Below are 6,178 nucleotides of genomic sequence, written 5' to 3' on the forward strand. Positions count from 1 at the left end.
TAAATACCCCAGTCACATTGCCTAGTATTGGTTGTAATGAAAAGTCATGATGTTGTATTGGTTATTTTGTCTGTGTGATTGCATTGGTAGGTTTCATACAAATCACTCGATTAATTTCATTATTTAACGCAGCTATCACACTTGGTAATCTTGCAAACTATTCACGAGATCTCGTCTTTCTGAATTATTTCTTTTGCATTTTGATTCCAAATAACCACTCAGCAAGTGTTCGATTAAATCGTTCAACAATTGCCTAATCACTAAGTATTGTGGTATGTCCTCGTCTGATTTTTACGTTACGTTTTTTGCAACAGAGATGAAACTGCACCAAGAAATTCCTTGCCAAGATCAACCTGTAGTAAATGTGGCCATTGTAGACCACATTGTGGTTTGGATCCTCAGTGATGAATTCGTTCAAATGCAGATGCAACTTCAGTTGCTGCTTTAGTTGATAGTGGTTATGCTTCTTTATATCTACTTGCAACGTCAACCACAGTTAACGCATATTTGTATGTACGTGATTGACGTCTACCAATTTTAATGGTATCATGTGGTAAAAACAAAATATCTGCTTGATGAACTTCATTTGGAGTGCTGACATCAAAATGTGCATACTGAATTTGTTTAGGTAATGCTAGCTAAATTTGCCATATTGCCTGTCGTGCTAACCAGCTTGCAGCAACAGAATGTGACATTTGCTGCATCAGCAAGCTTGCTAATTGCTACTCTACCTTTCCAATATCCTCTTGGGCTATAATAAATAGATTCCATTATAATAATAATAATAATTGGTTGATTAATAACTGGCCCCTAATACTAGTTTACCTTTTATTGCAGATCTTACTAGGAAGCTAGCAGGGTTTTCTCTGAGAAATTTATTTTTTATGAAAATTAACAAGTGAATCAATTTGACATCTGCAATATGTTGATGTTGTAAATCATTATTTTTATATGCTACATCATGAACATGGCACACTTGATCAATCACATTTATTGGATACTCTCCAGGTCTTGGTTGATCTTGTTGATCAAGTCGGATTCCAGGACCACAATAATTATATCCAGGAAGATGTTTTTCTCCTGGATACTTAGCCCATGGAGCTCCTGGTAATTTTCCTAATGAAGCAGCGATATCAACACCTGTCTTCATGAGACAAAATAAATTTGTATTTGCTTGTACCATATTTCACACACTTGCCTGTAAGTGCACGCTTTTTATTTTTTGTTATCGTTGTTGTTAATCCACTGGTGGGGGCAGATGCTCTGCATCGAACACAATATAAATCCATCTTATTTAGTATATTTGTATAACATGGATGTCATTGATTTTTCAGTGACACGAAAGCAAGAGCCTGCTAAACATCATCCAGCGCTACCAAATTCTATCAGAACAATTATCATAGGTCCATCTGGGTCTGGTAAGACGCAAATGTTGCTTAATCTGATAATGAGATGGCTCAAGTGGGATAAGTTATATTTAGTGGCACCATCTGTAGATGATCAGAGATGCTACAATGTGCTTAAAGATTTTAATGAAAAAGTAAAATTTGTGGAGGAGGATGGTAATATGATTGATTTTATCACTGATATTGGTGAAGCCCCATCTGTAGATGACCTCAATGGAATTATTAATAATCTTGTAGTATACGATGATGTGATGCTGGACAAACAATCAAATCCAGCTCTGAGATTTTATCGAGGCAGACAAAACAACACAGACGTGATTTATGCTACACCGCTTTACACAAATACCTAAAGTGATCAGAGATAACTGCAATATTTTAGGACCACTCCGGTGGCCTAGTGGTTATAGCATCTGCCTTGGATGCAGAAGGTCGTGGGTTCGATCCCTGGCCGAGTCATACCAAAGACATACAAAAATGGTACTAACAGCTGCCTCGCTTGGTGCTCAGCATTAAGAAGTTAGTGTTAGGACTGGTTGGTCTGGTGTCAGGATAATGTGACTGGGTGCGACATCATGCTGTATGTCTGCGGCATGATGCCCTAGTGCTAGACATCACTATAAACTGCCACACTGCAAACATTGTAGCAATATGACTGAAAAATTGTTAAAGCTATGTTAAAAATCCAAATCACACACACACACTCACACATGCAATATTTTAGTTGTGTTTAATGGAGTCGATACACAGACTCTGTGAAACATTCATCAGACATCAAGTTCAGGGGATATGGATATGATAAAGTTCAAAAACTTCTTCTCACGTGCTCAAGCTACCCCACACAGATTTATCATGATAAATTTACACAGTCTTCGGTCACCATATCACCTAGGTCTTGATAAAACCTTTGGTTGAGAAACAGCAGCAGGGAGGGTGAACAACCAACAATGAGCGAACGGGTGGATAAACAAACACACATACAAATTTGAAAAAATGAATGACAAAGATGAAGTAACAAAATAAACTAACCTAATTAGAGAAAATCTCTGTCAGTTAGAGGCTTTGGTTTGGTGTTATTGACCTTTTATTTTCATTTTTCATAGAAAATTTTATTTTTCGCAAATGGACTCTCCTATAAAGTGTTGGTTCACCCTCCCTGCTGCTGATGCATTATCCAGTCAGTGGTAATGAGGAACATAATGTGAGAGAGGATGCAGCCTTGCCTAGCACCAGACTTCACTTTGAATGACTTGGTAAGAGTGTTGTTAAGGTTAACACTGCATTTTAAGTGCTCATAAAACTTCTCAATGAATTTGACTATCTTTGTTGGTATTCCATAGGCTCTAAGGATCTTCCATGGATGCTCACAATGAACAGTCAAATGCATTCTTGAAGTCAATGAAGTTGATGTAAATGGGGACACATGCCACTCTAGACACTGCTCAATGATGTTGGGTATAGCAAATATCTATGCATCCTCTTTCTTTGCAGAACTCGCTTGTTCCTGTCAGAGTTTGTCATCCAGTGCTGTGTGGAGAAGAATTCTGCATTAGACTTAGCTGGATGGAATGGAGTTTGCCAGAATTGCTGAAGACACATGTTTTTGGTAACTAGTCAGTGAGGTCTTTATACCAATCCTGTGAGATGACATTATTTTCCCATATCTAAAGAGGTCAGTCAGCACATTTGCAGCTGTGGTTATATCAGCTTTCAGCAACTCAGCTTGTAGGGAATCAATACCAGGTGCCTTGCTGCTCTTTGTGGCTTTGATAGCTACTGCTTTGACCTCTGCTTGAGTAGGTGGGCTGATATTGATGCCATTAATGTCATCTGATGGTGGTGAGTCTTCCAGTTCATCAGGTGCTGGCTGGTTTAGTAGTTCTTTGAACCCATCTCACAGCCTGCTCCATTTGCATTGTTATCACTCTTCTTTCTTTAACTGGCATTGAGTGGTTGGATCCTTGTCCACAAGCTGTTTGTAATCTTGTATACCCTGTTCAGTTCACCCTTTGCTGCTGCTTGTTCTGCCTCATTTATCAATTCCTAAACAGAGCCCAGAGTGGCCGAGTGGTCTAATGTGCTCACCATTACAGATCACTACCATCTCACCTACGTCTGTGTGGGTTCATGTCTCAGGTTTGGCCAATGTGGATATGTCAGAGAGCTTGCCAGATGCTTCTCGTGTGTCAGTGCTTCTTTCTTCTGGGTTTTCTTGGATTCTTCCTCCACCATTTATAGTGGCTGACAGGTATAGCCTATCTTGTGCTGAAAATGGCAATAAACCCTAAAACAACAACAGCAATTCCTAAACAATGGTACTTTTATCCTTCCGAGTGCTTCTTTTCACTTCTTTATACTTCAGCTTATAGTCTTTCTGTGCTCCTTTAATCAACCATGGTGATTTAGCACCCAGCAGTTTGTCCTTACTCTTTTCTTCTATTCTCTTCCAGCTAATGCGTTAAAATGATATCTAAGCTCATTGGTAAAATATCTTTATCTCTGGTGAGCAAAGTTTTCTACATCAAACATTTTTCACTGTTGCTGTGTGGTACCAGTATGCATTGCCCAGTTTCAGATTTTACTTGGTTATCACAAGGTAGATGATCACTGATGACATCTGCCCCATGATGTACCTTGCCATTTTGGAGAGACCTGCAATGCCTTTGAGTGATGACAATATGGTCAATCTTGACAGTGTGTCCATCAGGATATTTCTAAGCTAGTTTGTGGATGTCTTTGGGAAGACAGTACCACCTATTATGCAGTTGTTGTTGAGGCAGCTGTCCATGTCTTTCGCCATTGCCATTGGTGACTCCACAGCCATGTTACCTCATCACCTCTTCATTATTTGTATTGCCTGTTCCTGTCATGGTACCTAATAGTTGGTTGGAGTTCTTTATTTGACCTTGTCTTGTTGCTGAAGATGAAGTTACTGCAGTTTCTGTAATGGTTTTGTTTCTATGGGGTGGAGTTGTTGGCACGATGCCCAACCACCAATCTGGAGACTCAGATGTGGGTTTTGTCAGTCCCCTCCCCCAAAACCTGCCTAGCTTGGTTGAACCTATCAGGAGTTGAGACACCCACCTCCGCTGGTGTAGCTTTCAGGATCTTTGGGACACACAAGCACACCTACAACTACAAGGTATCACATTTTTATTTAAATGGTTTAATAATCAAAGCCAAACCTGTACTTTTGTGTCACTTTTTCTCTTCAAAGAAGTGGCAAGACAGAAAAAGTCTTAAGTTCTGTAATCAATTTGGGTGCTAATCTGATGATCAAAAATATCAGAAATTATACTGCTTTCTTTGGAATTCATAATGAAAATTAATACATCGTCATTGGAAAAACAAGTGAAAATTTATTTTCTGCAGCTAAATCCAAAGTAAATATGACTCGTTGGTTATATTCAGGTGAATTACTATTAAAATTAATCATTTCATCCAATATTACATCATACACACATATGAAAAGTGGACTTGTGAAAAATACTGCATGCAGCAAAATAGAAAATGTTTTAATATTTGCATAAACTTTAAAATTATTTAATCATCACCTTAATAATTTTACAAAACAAAATATGCAAAAACATTAGTTTAAAGTGTTCATTTTGAACTTTCAACACCTGGAATGAGACAAAATTTATAAACTTTTGATTGGGGCAGTTAAAAATAAAAATATGGGGGCTGCCAACAAAAACTGAGGCTGCCAGGCAGCCCCAATAATATAGCAGAATCATCCCTGAAGTGCAAACACAACTTAATGGTTAAGGAGTTCAGCGTCATGGCTTTTTCTAAAGAACTGTTCCAGCAAGGTCATCTGCTCTAACATTTTTAGTCATTTCCTTAATACAGCCATTAACAAAAATGCAACATGACCTAAGCTGATTTTTTTTTATATGCCATGTCCAAATTTGTGTCTAACATAGGCATGACAGTGTTGGTGTCCAATTTAGTGTCTAACATAGGTATGACAGTGTTGGTGTCCAATTTAGTGTCTAACATAGATTTGACAGTGTAGGTGTCCAATTTAGTGTGTAACATAGGTATAACAGTGTTGGTGTCCAAATTAGTGTCTAACATAGGTATGGCAGTCTTGGTGTCCAACTTAATGTCTAACAGGTATGAGAGTGTTGGTGTCCAATTTAGTGTCTAACATAGGTTTGACAGTGTAGGTGTCCAATTTAGTGTGTAACATAGGTATAACAGTGTTGGTGTCCAAATTAGTGTCTAACATAGGTATGGCACTCTTGGTGTCCAACTTAATGTCTAACAGGTATGAGAGTGTTGGTGTCCAAATTAGTATCTAACATAGGTATGACAGTGTTGGTGTCCAAATTAGTATCTAACATAGGTATGACAGTGTTGGTGTCCAATTTAGTGTTTAACATAGGTAATGACAGTGTTGGTGTCCAATTTAGTGTCTAACATAGGTATGACAGTGTTGGTGTCCAACTTGGTGTATAACATAGGTATGACAGTGGTGGTGTCCAATTTAGTGTTTAACATAGGTATGACATTTTTGTTGCATCTGAACTTATAATAACTGGATTTTGTTACACATGGATACAAATGGAAGAAATATATAAAAGGAACTTAATTTGCTTACTTGATTTTTCAGATAAAAACTGATGCAAACAAGCTGAGTAGTTTTTGAGAACTTGAAACTATGAATTGTGGATGGAAGACTTGCAATACATGCCTAGACACAGGCTCATGAAAACATTTCTCTGCCTTATAGCCAAGTAAGCTGAAGAAAAAAAACACAAAACAACCCA

This window comes from Sinohyriopsis cumingii, chromosome 2, assembly GCF_028554795.1.
Source record: "Sinohyriopsis cumingii isolate HCF-2022 chromosome 2, ASM2855479v2, whole genome shotgun sequence".
Classification (NCBI taxonomy): Eukaryota; Metazoa; Mollusca; class Bivalvia; order Unionida; family Unionidae; genus Sinohyriopsis; species Sinohyriopsis cumingii.